This window comes from Hylaeus volcanicus, chromosome 8 (assembly GCF_026283585.1).
Source record: "Hylaeus volcanicus isolate JK05 chromosome 8, UHH_iyHylVolc1.0_haploid, whole genome shotgun sequence".
Taxonomy (NCBI): domain Eukaryota; kingdom Metazoa; phylum Arthropoda; class Insecta; order Hymenoptera; family Colletidae; genus Hylaeus; species Hylaeus volcanicus.
Genome location: NC_071983.1, coordinates 5,175,013 through 5,190,917, shown reverse-complemented (window position 1 = coordinate 5,190,917; position 15,905 = coordinate 5,175,013). Strand labels below are relative to the sequence as shown.

Sequence of the window (15,905 nt, the reverse complement as noted above, 5' to 3'; positions counted from 1 at the left end):
TTTTTGTCGCGGGGATGATAATCGACTCCGCTGAATTAATCGAATAAACGAAGGTCAAGCGAATTACGAGGGACGATTGCGCGCAGCCCGATAGAACAATGCCGTGACGCAGAAAAATCAAATTAAACAGCCGCTTTCAAGTCGAATTAAAACGAATGCGCTTAATTAAAGCGGTTCGGCCGCTGAACCGAAGGAGTTTTATTGACGTCGAGGAAGTCGTTGCCATTGTTCCCCCGTCGTTCATCCTAAGGATGTCTCCGCGGTTCCAGTTGCAACCAAATGTAAACATCGTGAACATTGCGACAGACTTTCTGTCCCGTTGAAAATAAAACAATATTTCCGCGAACGGATCGAAGCAGAACACCCTGTGGATCGCAGACTTTAAATCGCGATGCGCGTCGCCGATAAAGTCGTCTCGGAGTGAGCGATCGTCTAATTATTTTCGACCGGTGCAATTTCGTCGTACAAAAGACGCGTCTCTCGCGTCGAACGGTCTCCCTGTCCATTATTTACCGATAAGACGGAAAAAAAAAGAAACAAACCTGTCACGAAAGAAGCTAACGGAACCGCTGGCGTTCGCCAACATAACAAAGTTTATCGTTAACGGTGTCCGCAGTCGGAGGTTTCACCGCGCTAAATACACAACCGACGCGTTTCCCACGTCGCTCGTCGCGTTTAAGTTGTCACATGGTTCGAACCTACGATATCCTCCGCTTACAAAGATTCGTTCGTATCTTTGCGATCGTCGTTTTGTAGCTACACGCCACGAAGATGGAAGAATCTTGTAGTTTATTCGCGAACTTCCAGAAACAAGGTCCATGGATCATCGCGAATGTATGACGGGGTCGCGGTACGCTTAACGCTGTTTACAGTCTTCGCGAACTCGCAGCGATCGACCCTCTTCATCGGTCCGTCGCGCGTCGCGGCGTCGTCCGCCTTGAAAAGAATCAACCACCTCGGGGACAGAGAGAACACCCGTTCGTCGAACATCGGAAGAGGATCGAGGGAGCCGCCAGAGGGGAGAACCCTGCGCGGTTCACTGTGGGAATTTGTAATTGCGCGACAATATCCCTGCCGCAGCGAGGGGGACCTCTCTTTGGGGGGCAGGGAGGTTGATTGTCTATTTAGGAAACGCCGTCGACGCATGGAACGAGGAATCCAACTGTTATACACTCATAGTAAATATTCTCCCTCGTTCATTCCTGGATCATTCCAGATATTTGTTTTAACTAAATCACCAACTTTCACTATTACTCATTAATGACCCTTTAGCTTCCAAACTCTCCTTTCTTTCTTATACAGTCATAGCCCAAAGTCCAGTTTCCGAAATCCATAAAAGGCGCTAGTTTTCCATCCTCCAAATCAGTTGTCAGTTTTACCACGCGCGGATCAATTTGTAACGATACATCGAAATTTATGATGAAGTACTGTTTCCCTATTTCCTGTTTCCGATATCGAGGTATCGAGCTGAACCAGGCATCGCAGAACTTCCCTCCGCAAGGAGAATCAGTTATCCAAGAAATTACAAAAGTACTTCGGTGTCGCGTTTACCGAAGTGTTTAATTGTTCAGCGTTGCTGCTCTTTTTTTGTACGAATTCGGAGACACGGATGGTTCTCTTTGGCCAGGGTCGCGAAAACTCGTCGTCGTCGGGTGATTTAACGCCGACCGCGGCGAACAATGAGACGGCCACGTCGAAAACGCGGTTATTTAATACAGATATTTTTCATAAGTCGCATTGTGTGCAAAACAGGCGCTGGGTGATGGGTTCTCGCGCGGGATGCGCCCGTAATTCGCAACGCGTGTATCCCCGCGAGGCGCGACGCGTGTTAATAAATCTCCTCGAGGTCCCTGGCGAAGACGAAGAGGGACGGAAGAACGGGAACGAAACGGGGGGAAGAAAGAAAAGAACGCGAACGAAGAAGAAACGAGCCAAGAAGAGGAGGCTTGACCAGGCGGACGCGCGCTCGCCGCACACGAAGGGCGCGCGAAACGGCCGGCATCGTTTGCGTTCTTCTCGATAGGTTCGTTAACGCTACGACTATCGAGCATGTCGATTCAACGCTTTAGAACGCACGCAATTCTAGTTGGAATTTGATCGAGTCGGACAAACTCTATCCGTTCTTATCGAAGCGATACCAATTAGGGGTTGATGATCTAAAGAACTGTCGCGTCACCCTAAGAAAAGACAACCTAGCTGGTGGACAAACTAGTCAGCAATTTCAACGACGAAAGAAGGTTCCTCGCTGACAAGAGTCGCAACTGGGCCGTCGCTCGATAACGTTTACCCTATAAATTCACGAATCATGGGAAACGGCCAATTCTCAGCATTCGGTGACTTCCAATTACGTCGCATTGTGTCCTGGAATCCTCTCCGTTCCCGCTTTCGTACGTCGAAGAAGAGAAAGAATTCAGTCCGTGCACGCTTCGTATTAAAAGACTACAATGGATAGGGGCCACTATTCCACCACTCCGTTCCTACGTGTGCGAGCGTGATTCGGAGTGGGCTAACTTTTGACGCGTCTCCAAATAAGGGTTCGACGCACCTCGTGACACATGTCACTCACGGCTGCTAATCATCCTGCAACGGGTTTAAAGACAAAACGGAGGAAGGGACAACTTTTCTCACGAGGAGGAATCTCGGGTGCTCGCTCCAATTTTCTGTGCTACGCTTCGTTAAAGTTGCGAGTCGGCGGACAATTTTTACGGCTACGGTTCGAGTGGTCTTTCGAAGAGTTTGAAAAATGTTGCACCGGATCAAAGAGTACTTTTGTTTACGGGAAATTTATTAGAGCGGTAATTAAGGAACATTTATCGCCCGCTCATTTACCGACCGAATGAAAATTTATTCGCGCATGGTTGGTCGAGCGAATGAAAATTTATCGTGCGTGGTTTCGCGCAACGCTCTCTGCTCTAGGGCGATTGCGTAACGAAGAACGATCGACTGTTATCGTATATACGTATAATAGAAACTAGTGTAGTACCCGTGCTTCCCATAGCCACCAATAACGAGTCAAACGAGAACACGAAACGTAGGGTACGCGATTGTCGCGTAGGTAAAGCGGTCGACTGTGGATCCGAGTCTTAGACTCCTACACTAATTATCAAGTATGCCCAAAATCAGTCTGAAACTATGGGCGAAAGGGTTAATCGAATAATAAGGAAACGTTCGTGATTAGGTGGAAGTACAAAGCACCTTGCTCCGAGCAACCTTTTGTAACGCTACCCCTAGTTTCGCCAAAGAAATATTACAACCAGGAGGCCATTACGGGGGTCGAACGAGTATGTCTTTCAGAGTGGCGTCATAAATCGCGGCAGCCCTCGCGAAACCCTCGATGGCGACAAATAAACACGCGCGAAACAGGGAAACGAGTGAAGGGTCTCTAGGTAGCCGATTTATCTAACGAAACCGGAAGTCGTTCTTATTAAGAACTCGAGCTTCCGGTCGCGGAAATGGCATTCTCTCGGAGTTCCAATTCTGAAAGTATTTAAATCACTCGACGAGGGCGTGGTGCACGCGATGAAGGGATGATAATGGGTCGTTTCAAGCGTCAATGATACGTGTTAATTTCGAGAAAAGAAAAATACCGTATTTATTGTAATGGTTCCCAAGGGGTTGCATGGCCACCTCTTCCATTTACATCTTCTTACAATTCTTTTTTAATCTAACCTTCTTTTTTTGATCTAACGAGAGAGATAGAGCGCACACCATGCGCTCCCGCTTCCGGGGAATTCCCTCCCAATTCTCCACTAAATTTAACCGAATGAAATCGAGTCGATAAGCGTAAACTTCGAATGGTCGAAAGTCGCGGCAGTCGCGAGACCTTGAGGGACATCGCGAGAGCCACGTGAGCCATTATTGCGCTCGGTGTTGGCGTCACACGGCTGCCGTGGGTCACCCGTTACATTCTCGTTCTCATGTCGATACACGCTGTTATCGGCTACTAAAAGATAATCGACCACTCGGCGCATCGACTCGAGTGGGCGTGCGACCGGCTGCATCGTCGCGGAATTTATTCAGCTGTCCCCAATTGCGCTGCAATTCAACGACTACTGGTCGAATCGTCGCTTCGACGACGTCTTACGACGATTATGGTCGCGGTTATACTTCTTACGCGCGCGATAATTGCCCGTATCTTCGTTCGAACGAAGCCGTTCGAGTTCACGCGATTTTATCGGTGGACTTCTGTTTGGAGAACGCTCGGCGAGGATGACGGTGTAACAGAAGCTGCGGAGGATGAGTATACGCTTTTCGAAGCTTTTCCGTTCGCTATGATGTTCGTTAACCGGGAATGCGAGGCGTAGTTTGCCGTAATGGTATCTTGTGTCACGTAACATGTATGCGTCGAGTACTCGATCGACTCGTTACGGTTTCCATGTTCTTCCTCTCCTGAGCGCTAAGGATGGCGTTAGCCGTCAGCATTGGCCTCGCTTTGACGCATATCGAGAAATTACACTTCAAGAAACGTGGATACCGTAACGATAAACTCCCTGTACATCGCTTGACACGATTCGATGACAACCTGAAAAACTTTTCCCTTGGGTTTCGTATAAATTTCAAATGAACGATAAAAGAGAAGACAGATATGCATGAAATAGCATATTCATTGATGGGACGATAAAGTGTGCCAGCGAGTACATTTACTACATAGGGAATATTCGTTATTTTAGTGGACACTTTTATTGATGAAACCTCTGGTACGCGTACAGTCGGACGCGAAAGTCCACGAGCATTTCAAAAAAATTCTATCCTTTCTATTACCATTTTCTTGGCTCTTCTGTGAATAGAATTCTTTTGCGCAGTCTTACAACATCGCACGTTTTTACTTAGCTTGCTTTAGTTCTTCGTGCTGTATTACACGAGCGTGTGTACGTAGACTCGCGTGACAGACTGTACAAATTTACTAGGAAACGTGCATCTTACGCTTAAAGCGCAATCTTCCTTAATGTACACACAGTAGCGAATGCATACATAAGCTCGCGTGCCTCGTCACTCAGCGACATTCCGACCAAACAAGAAAAAATTAAATGAGCCGAGACGCCACTTACACCGAATATAAACTGCGAACGTACACGTTTGCTTCTAAGAATAGCATTAATCGAACGCCTGTACGCTTTTACCAGCAAAATTAATAAGCGAGCAATTTCTGAGCCGAAACGAGCATACAAAATCCACCGACTTGTTTATCAACGAAGAATCCGTTCGACTGTTAGTCGACGCAGTAAAAAGCTTGTAGCAGAAGCATCGCTGATGGTCGATTAATTTTCAAAAGAAGGGGATGAGATGGAACGGAGAGGCCCAACCCATAGGTTGACGCTGGTTGACGTAATCACGATTACGCGTGTCCTTGCTCGAGACGCGCGGGCGTATGATCTTGTCGGGACGTCACGCGACTCGCGCTCGCCATTACTTTGAGAATTTCCAGCGTCGTCGTCGCCTCGTGCCTCCGAGCGCATAACGCGCCTCCGTTCGGATAAAAGAAACCGGTTTCGGCGGCGCTCGAAAGTCGAAGCAGCTCTGTGAAAAATATCGCCGATTTCAGATATGCGCCCCGTCGTTCCTGCGCTCGGATGCTTCTACTCATTCTTCCGCATTTTGTTTCTGTCCGAACGTAACAGAACGGGGTACCGTGCTCGCTTCAACTTCTTCGTCGCTTGATTTCGTTCCAGTTTACTGGATAAAAAGCGGCGATAATAGGAGCAATTTAGCGGTGACACGAAAAGGATTTTTCATTTTAAACAGCGCGTTTCAACGCACGAGATTTGGCTAATTCTCCCTTTTCCGAAATGCTCGAGCGACGAATAAAACGAAATGGGAAGTAACCGTCCACGGTGACTAACTCTGTCAACGCGACGAATAGTCCATCGCCTTCGAAGGATGTTTGGAAATTTATGCAGGAATCTCGGCCGCATTCCGCCAACATGGCGACCGTGGAACGCGGCCGCAGCTACGTCGTTCGATTTCTCTCAACTATTCTGTCAGAATCTTCGTTCACTGTCGAGGAATCGTGATGATTTTCTTCCTCTACGAACGGAATTGCTCTCGAAGCACGTCACCGCGATAGGCAGATTCATCGCTCGAACTTTGCAAGGGCAGAATTCGTTTTGCGTTAAACGTCTGGAGAGTCATTACGTAGATCGCGAGGGACATGCACGAGGTTTTCAGAAGCTAAACTAATAAACTCCGTGTCACGAATAATATAGAGAACGGTGTTCTTCGTAACCGAGACAAGAATTACCTGGTCGTCGTATGTTTACGTTCGCTAGTTTACGTTCGCGAGTTTTTCCTCGTTCCCCCGATATATATGGGTAACGGAAAGGACTCCGCCGACATCAAAAGAAGGAATACATTATCCTCTGGCGGCCGTCCAAGGAAATCGGTCTACGGCCGGCTGCCGCATGCGACTGTGCGACTATATCCGGTGGTATCGCGAGATCCTAAGTGCAATTTCTGTCCCGTTCATTTTCGCCTCGTAACCGGAGATTCTTGGCAGGTGTTCGGCTATCCTCTCGAAACTAGGCCCTCCGAAACTTTCCGATTACCGGAATTTCAACGTTGCATTAACCGTTTAAACTATTTCACGCGCGGAGACGTTGGCGTTGTAGCTTCCTAAGAAACACTGAGCACTTTGGAACCCGATGATTCGTTTCGCGAACAACCACCCTACGCATAAAATGGCAGAGCGAGTAGGTTGAAGCAATGCTCGACGCGTCTACTACCAAACGCCTACGTACACTCGTAAAAGTTAGCGACATCGACAGGGTCTTCTAGATCTTCTTTCTCCGTGTCGCGGACTGTCATCGTCGAGACCAGCTTCGCCTATAAAAGAAAGCGGTTGATTTAGTTCTTTTGGCAACCTACGTTGAAAAGGTAGCAGCATCCAGACCAGAGGGTGTCCTCGTTTCGACGACCGGAAATCGCGGACCCGACGAATGAGCTGTTCGACGGGGAGACTAATCTTATCCCGTACGAGTGACTACCGGTTCGAACAGCCGCGCCTACCAGCCTTTTTTATTACCCAGACCTTCGCGGCTCGTCGACCAGCCGCAATATGGTGACCGGCTCTCAACGGCGCCAACAGTCATTGATTTCGCGCGTGGGCCAGGATGTCGGGATATCGATCGCGACCCTTGCACCGTTTCTCGCCTTCTTCGACGACGTTTCGATCCATCCTCCAGGGAAACCGTCCCTTTCACCTGCTTCATTTCCATTTCGTTCAAACGGGAAGAAAAGCGATATGCCCAAAGTTCCGTTTGGTAAACCCTTTGCGACTCGACAAAACGTCGCTCGAGATTTCAATGGACGTATCGAAATTGATAAGAGATTCGCAGACGGTCCTCGGTTCCATTCTTCCAATTCCAACGAGGCCCGATCGATTTTTCTCGAAGCACAATACCAACCGCATAGCTCTTCGTCCCGCAACGCGACTCCCCCGTAACTTCGTCGGTTTTATCGCCGCGAAACAACGACGACGAATCGTCGCGACCTGGCGTATTTCGTTCTATCGACTTCCACAAATCGAGGCTGGCCGTCGTTGAATCGATAAAAACAGGAACATTCGGTTGGTTTATTAAGATCCCGCGACGATGTTTACGATCGGAGGCGTAATCGAGCCTCGCCGAAGAACGCGTAACTCTTTGATAAGGTGGGAACGTTTCGAAAAAAGATCGATAAGCGACCGGTGCCGGCGGTGACTTTACCTGTGCTACGCACTTTCAATTTTAACCGATCCTGACAAACCCGGAATATTCCGTTCTCGAGTCTTTTTTATGTCTTTTGGATCCATCGACAAAATAAAGAAAGATTGTCAGGGCAGAATTAGGAAATAAAAGTTTTAGTTTCGAAATGCAACAGCTGCTAAAAAAAAGGGACTCTGATTTGTTGCGTTTAACACGTTGATTGGGGACAATTGATACTCACAGAATCTAACGTTTGTCGTTTGATCGAAATTCATGTTAACTAGATACAATTTCTTTAATATCTCACCTTAAAAATTGTTATGTCACGTAGTAAAGAGCCCTGTTATTCGCATGTGGATGACGTGTTAACGCAACAAATTATAATAAATAATTATAGCCTAATACCGCTGGTTTTAGCTCGCTCGAACGATTGGTTTCCTTGGCTTTTTGGTCACGGTTAATCATTGCGCGGTCTGGATCGTCAGCACCAACGCGAAAGAGATCTTCGTGCGATGACCTCGATATGCCAACCCACCGTGGACTCTGATTCGCTGGTTGGCTCACGGCCCGATTTTCCTTCCGATATCTTTCCGCTGCACCCTCGAAAAACCACCCTCTGTTGTTCGTTGCGATTGCACGTTCGCCCGTCCCGAAAACGCTGCTTCGCAAACGGGACTGTCTACTCTAGACAGCGTCGAGCCGCGAGTTTACTAGGGCGTATCGCGTGCATCTCGAGATCTCGCTCGTGCAGCGGCACTATAATGCGTGCACGTTTACCTTTCGATTTATTTTCTATAGTGTAACCAATCGTTATCGTTGCGATTAAGTGATTAGAATTCATCGACGAATTACCATGTTAAATAATATCCCTGTTAAATTTGCAGAGGATCGCGAAACCTTGAGCATTGGAAATGTTTTCTCTTTGACTTGAAAGTGTTGGCATATGACAACGCGGGTACTGGCCGAGAACTGTTTTTCACCTGTACTCCGTACCTCTCCTTAAAAACCACTCGAAGGATCCCCAGAGGGAAATGGAAAAGTCATCGACGAGTCAGTCTCGTCTACGACGCGCATTCTGCAAGAACGCATACGTCACTCGCGTGCTTTATTATTACAAAGTTAATAGGTGTAAATGCAGTCCACTCCAATCCGCTACCAAGGGTAAGAATATTTACCCATATTCACCCATACTCTCTAGTTTCGATTTTTAATTAAAATAACATCGACCGACCGCGTTGGACAAGCTAAATACATTTTTAATGGACAAACCAAAAATAAAAAATAAATGTTTCCGCCCGGGATCGAACCGGGGACCTTCCGCGTGTTAGGCGGATGTGATAACCACTACACCACGGAAACATCGTGTCTGACTTTCTTCTCAATCGAATCACTAAGTTAGCAATGCTTCTGTGCGCGTGATATAATTTAACGTAAAATATCGAAAGAAGATACGTGATATCGATGCGGAGGCTTGTGAGTATAAAAATCAGAAGGAGTATCAGGCACTCTTAAACTAGCGGTTTAATCGACGCATCGACTACTCAACTTTGAGAGATTTGCAAAAGATATAAGAAATACATTTATAAAATTAATTCGATCGAGATGCGATGATTGCCAAGGGTGAAAAAAAATGTTTCCGCCCGGGATCGAACCGGGGACCTTCCGCGTGTTAGGCGGATGTGATAACCACTACACCACGGAAACCTTGTGTCTGGTTTTCGCCGAGAGCGATTCGCAAACCGCGTCTGTGCAAATCAAGGGTTACAATCTATTTATAATAAAATATTTGGCAATTATATGTCGAATGGTAGAATTAATACAATAATAGCGACGGCGAGATTGATATCGGGATTCGATTTGCCAAAGGTTGGTTGGGTAATCAGGTTCGTTTGTACACAGTTTTCGAGTGAATTAACACTAAACCTACCACGACCGGTCAAATGACCGTTTTCGAACGTTTGTATTCAGTTTTTGTATGCAACATATGCATTATACGCAATTGTTTCGTCCATCGTTCAATTTATGAAGTTCCTTTAAAACCAGTTATTTGTCCCATCGCAGTAGAAATAGTTACAAATGAACGTCGATAGGTTTAGTGTTAACAGCTCGTGACATGTTATCGCGTTAGTAAACGATAGATAATCTCGGAATGATTCAGACCGTATCGAAAATGCGCGTGACACGTTGAGTCACGATGTTGTTTGATCTGCTCCGAAACTTGTCGAGTGGAGGGTAGCAACTATCCAAGCGTCCAACGAAAAGTAATTAATCATCTTTGTCACCATTGAAAACGAAGTAATGGTGATTATTATTTTGAAAGTGACCAAAGAGATTCCTATGCCGAATAAACGAACGATTCTCGCAACGTACGATTCGTCTTTAAACTTTCCGAGCAGGACGGTACCTACGCGAGCGTAAAAGAGAAAGCAACCATCGAGTGCCTCCCCCCCCCCATCCTTCTCCCGTGGACTGTCAATCTCTGACAGGAAACAGGATCAAGAGACCTCGAGGCTAGAAACCGCCAGCAGCACCCATGTTCGAGGATAAAAAGGCCAGTCGAGGCGTCGATTAATTAAATCGGCTCCGACGCGAGGAAGTCGCGTGTCATTCGACGCACAGCAGCATCGTAAATCGAAGATCCACCCGCCGCTCGACCAATCAGCGTCCCGAACGAAATCACAGGCACACGCCAATGGACCAGCAGCCCCGTCCTGCTCCTCTGATCCTTTCACGAGCCTTCTATTGTCCTTGGCGCTCCTCGACTCCCACGCGCCCGTCCCGAAAACCGGCGTGTCCTGGCGCTCCCACCTCCCACTTCCTCGCTTCACCTCCATCCAGAGATCCTTGCGAGCGAGGGTCCTTTCGGGACGGAAAATTTCCTGCTCGTGGTCTCCTGGTAAATATTGGCTCGTGCTCGAGCGAGCTCCCTGTGAAAGGTCGAGGACACGACGCGCTCCTTAGGGCAGAAGGGAGAAGAATGATCCTGCGGAAGGATACGAGCCGCCTGCGGGATCGATACTGCTCGACGACGCGGAAAATTATTGATACCGGTGATTTGCTTTCGCAGGGGGTTCGATTTTTCGTTGGAGACGGTTGGAGGTTCTTTGGTCCTTCGAAGGAAGAAAGGAGGTAAGGACGGTGGTCGATCGATCATAAGCGTTGCGATTGCTGGCCCGTGGGCGAAGGTTCGAGGCTCGAGCGAAAGGGAACGCTAGGGCTGGCGAAAAAAAAAGAGGCGCGGGAAAGTAAAATGCGCAAACGGGGGCGGAATAAGCGCCGGCGCCAAACGACTCAGTCGATAAACACCCTGGTGGATCGCAGGACCACCCTCTCAGCCACCGTGAAACACCCGTAAAGCCCAATGATATAAAACGCAGGGGTGATATGCCAGACCAGACGTGGAGGTGGCGAGAGATTCACGGAAAAGGAGACCATGTAACCAATCACGACGAGCTTAACTTCACGACAAGCTTAACTCCGCGACGTCCTTCGTCGAGGTTTCGAAGTCTCCACGTGTTGATAATTAATTTCCTGAAAGTCGACACCAATGAGTTACTTGTAATTCGCTCGGGTTCTAAGCACTCGAAGCGCTGTTTGGTTGGGCTCTACCATAGTCCGCGTGGTCGTATCAACGCCAGGTCCGAAGAAGAATCACGAGAAAGTAAAATGAACCTCGGCTCTCTTCAAACATCCTCGGCAAAGAAAACAAACCAACGCCAGCGCTAATAAGTAAGTTCCACTTAGCCACGGACCCACGGCGCTAATAAGAGACGCGTCCAAATATCGAGAATTAACCCTTTGTCTCGCGACGAACACTCCTTTAGATATAAGAATAAATGTTACGTTATAATAAAGATCACGAGAAACAGAAATTATTCTTTGCATGCTTCGATGTGCTCTACATTCTCGCAAAGCTTTATTTAAACGCGAATTTTCAAGTTCGAAAGCTTCTCTTCCTCGACGTTCTTTTCTTTTCAAAAATAGTTTACTTCGTACGCTCACTTATACATGTACCATATTTTTATTTAATTTTTCGTGATAGTCAATTAGAAATTTTCAAAGAATCATACACTTTTACAAATTTTACGCTGTCAATAAGTTTATCCTGTATAATCACTAATAAAGATTTCCTGGACGATGTCCTCTCAGGAGAGACAACCGAGTGCAAAGGGTTAATTTCCGAATAGAGTCAGCCAGGATCCTCCGAAACGGGAGGATCCGGCGATCCCTCGGCGTCCAGCGGTTCCGTTCGCGAGTCGGCCGAATTTGTCAAGCAGAAATACCAGCGCACGGCGCCTTTTGTTCCCGCGTCCCGTCCTTTATGCCGCTCCTTGGATCGCTTCCAGAAGTGATTTGCATCTAACGAAGCCACTTTGTTCTTGCGCGACGTAGCCTTTTCACGGGACACGGAGATCCCGGCGAGCGGGCACGTAAATATTGAAAGCTCGAAGGAGGCCGCGGCGGGGGCGTTGGCGGATCACGGAGAAAGAGAAGCGGAGCGACTACCAGAGACGACAGCGTCGTAGCGCGTGCCAAGAAGCGTAACGTCGCCGAGTGAATAGGTTACCTCGAGCCACTCGCCTATTTGCGCTCCAAGTTTCTGATATCGCTGTATCACACACGCTTCGCACGCTTTGGGGAAATTTCGCGAATCAACGCGTTGGTCGTCGCGTCACGCAAAAATGGGTGACGGGACTTTTCATTGTGGCACTAAAAAAATTCATTTCGAAAATGAGGCGATAACGAAACTAAATTCGAAAAAAATTAATTGCTCGAATTGCCAAGTTCGAGGTTCTCTTCCAACGTTTCCGACGATTACCCATTGGAACCCGATCTGCGAGCAGGATAGGGGAGAAATCGATTCGCAGCGATAATTTTTAAGCAATCCGCGTCGTTTGGGACGATGGCGAGTGCGTTGGTTGCTCGTTAGCAGCTCGTTAAGCGCTGCTCCTCGGCCAAAGTCCTTAATTATCGCGATAGAGGACGAAACGACGATAATTCTTGGAATCTTCGATACCGACGACCTCTTCCTTGCGACGAAACTTCGGTTTTGGATTTGTTTTCATTGCCGCAGTTCATGTTTGGTTTGTTTTGGCATTCGGTGGATCAGCGTAGGGGATTATTAGATGGAATGGCGTAATTTAATTTGTGATGAGAAATGATGTCCCCTTTTATTCGACGTCTGCTGCGCAATATTTCCGTCCCCTCTGTCGTACGGCTGGCGCAACGCTTGTGTAATAGGGATTGGTGACAAATATTGGTACGGGATGCGATGACAATGGAGACCGAGGGTGCAAGAGCGACGGTAACGAGGATCGTTTGAAACGTAAGAGACACGACGATTTTCGCAAATCTCGATATCCAACTTTTTACCTATCGAAGACTCGTGAAATACAGAAGCTCTACTTGAAGAACGCACTCCTATGATATAAAAGAAAATTGCCAGTGTCCCGTGGCGCTTCCCAGGACTCGGTACCTGCGTGTTACCGTAGGCTGGCTTGATTAATAATTTCTAGTCGCTTCGTGTGCGCGAGACTGGCACGGGGAGATTAGGGAACGAAGCGGAAGGGGAGAAACACAGGCGACCGGTACGACGGTAAAGTGGAAACGACGAAGCGCACTTTACACGGCCGGAACGAACGATTCAGGTGGAAGAAGGTAAGGCAATTCTGCACGTATGCTGCCGTACGACACGCCAAATTGCTCGGTTTACTGGCGAGCATGCTTTGAATCCCGAATGAGATGCACTTCCAGCCTCAAAACGTTAAGCAACGTTTCGCTCGTCGTTAGTAGTACACGCGGTATTGTTCCCGCTGACGGGCCATGCTTTGGAATGGTACCGTGCTAAGAAGATCGAACAAAACTGTTCGTAATTCTCGGAGACCGCTATGCCAGAAAGTCCTATTAACGTATCAGCGACGAATTAGAAAGAGTAAAGTAGCGAGATACGCGTACACGCGTTTTTTTTCCAATCGATTATACGCATCGAAGAGCGAGAGAAAGCGAAAGATAAATTCATTTACCATTTCATTCCGCGATAAAGTCACCGATACACCGAAACCAGTTTCTGATCCCAAACGCAACCAGCTTGCGGTTGGAATTTCTCCCCCTCTGGTAATAGTGTTCACGAGATTCGTAAATCTACTCGGTTGCTTAGCATTTTCCAGTCGTTACACCGCCATGAAAGTAAATTCCGCGGCGCTCCTCCAATACAAACGATCGTAATTCGAAATCGCGCTAACCCGAAAGCCACCGACACCGATAACCAGCGGAGAACGGCACGCCGCCGCTAACGAGGGAATTTATGCGAGTTTCCCTAAGCAGAGGAGCGACGAGGCAGGAGGGCAACGTCGATGCAGGACCGAAATAACCGAGATTTATTTCGCGAGGGTCCGCTAAATCCTGTTAAGCGGCGCTCGCGCGCGCCACCCGAGGACTTAACAGCGTTCGCGCGTTAGCGTGAACACACTCGCCGAGATCTAACGAGCTGGCGAGCTACATTGATTAGCGTGCGATGAAAATATACTCGGAATCATCCCGTTGACGCGATTACGCGCTGTCGAACAAATTTTCCCGCGCTAAATTTCCCATCGAGGGAGCATCCTTCCGGTCGAAAGTAAGGCACACTTCCGATTTTCTTCTCAAGAAACTAAACGTTATTTCGACACATTGTTGACCGGCAATTTTACACAGAAGTGATTGAATGTGAAATTAAAACAATCTAAATAAACTCCAATAAATTATATTTATATGTAATGTTTCATCTTTGGATTAGGAGTAAAGCTTGTTTAAATAACGAAAATTGTTTCTCTGCAAACAAAGATTTTGATTAGTTTATTTTTACTGTACAACTTACAAACTATCATTTATAATTCTTACTTGAATTCTCTGAGAACGAGTTCTCTTTGGTCTACGTTGATACTTACTGGTCAAAGACAAGGCTAGTCTAGGATTAATCTAGAATGGAGGGCGACAGGCGGCCACAGTCACCGCCGTAAGGGAACATTCAAGAGTAGAGGATTGAAACCTCACCTGGTTTCTGTTATGCTAGCAGAACGGATTTATACGTTGCTAAACTCTCGGAACCTAATCCTTTCGTTGCGAAAGACCTTGTCCGTGTGCTTCTCATAAGCCGACGCTCGCTTTGGAAACTGTGCGCAAACTAGCCACTCTCGATCAGCTGTCGCTATTCGCATTGCTTACTTGTTTAATTATCGTCGTTGTTGGACTGATACGAGTACGCGATAAACGCGAAGGTGGCTCACATGAGTATAAATTAATTTTTAGTCACTCAATGTAAGCACGATCGACAATTTTACACGCACGACTTCCTGGTGCTATGATTCTTTTCAATTTTCAGGAGAGCATACTCGAAAAAGCATGGATACCACTGGAAATCGAACGGGAAAAGCCACAAGTCGGCGCACGCTCGTTCCAGCAAGAATAGACGTCGGTGCGTTTCGCATTGCCCACGTGCGTACCGCATATGGGACTGATTTATCGACCAGTTGAATCCCATAATTCCGCAAGGAAACGATCGTAATAGCGCCGCGACTATCCACCGCTGAATGCGCATTGTGTTGTCGCGCGAGAGACTGGAAATGACCGTTTTTACGAATCTCGAATGTTATTGCCATTCCAAAGGGACATTCTATTACCGCTTGTCGCAAATTAAAATAGTTAATTTTATTATGTAAACGGCTGGCAAAGAAGCCAAACGAAAGAAATAAAAAATAATAGTATCATTTGCGAAAGTTCGTCTCGTCTTTGAACAATGAATTATTGAGTCGCGTCGCATGCCGTGTCGTGGCCACGTTCGATGCCTCCGTAACGAAAATCGATTCATCGACTCGGGGTCGTTCCATTGAAAACCCTGTACGACGAATCGCGCGACGCCCCGAGGGAGCAAAACACGAGTTTCGTCTTTGATAATGTAAGTAACCAAAAGCAACACCCACAATTTCCCGTCTCTCGCTCTAAATAACACCTGCTGAGAAGTTGCCGACGATCTGGACGCGCGTTTCGCTTCTCTAAAACGCCCACTCTCCAAGTACACATTTAGTTCTCGCTGTTTCATTGATAGCGCCTCCCACGAATCCGATGACAGTGGCGAAGACCACGAGGGAGATGGAAATAGCTCCACGCACAACAGGTCACAGGATATTTTTACTCGAGCATTCTTTCGCTGGTGCTCCGCTAATAGCCCGACTAGTAATGTCTCCGCGC

General features: G+C 47.4%; 2 non-coding genes across 2 annotated transcripts; both read right to left on the bottom strand.

The window, feature by feature from the left end:
• Nucleotides 1-8,965: 8,965 nt before the first annotated feature.
• Nucleotides 8,966-9,038, bottom strand: Trnav-aac (transfer RNA valine (anticodon AAC)). The gene has a single exon. It is a non-coding gene; the product is annotated as a tRNA-Val (tRNA).
• A 272-nt stretch (nt 9,039-9,310) lies between these two features.
• Trnav-aac (transfer RNA valine (anticodon AAC)) lies at nt 9,311-9,383 on the bottom strand. Its single transcript has one exon. It is a non-coding gene; the product is annotated as a tRNA-Val (tRNA).
• Between the last annotated feature and the right edge of the window lie 6,522 nt (nt 9,384-15,905).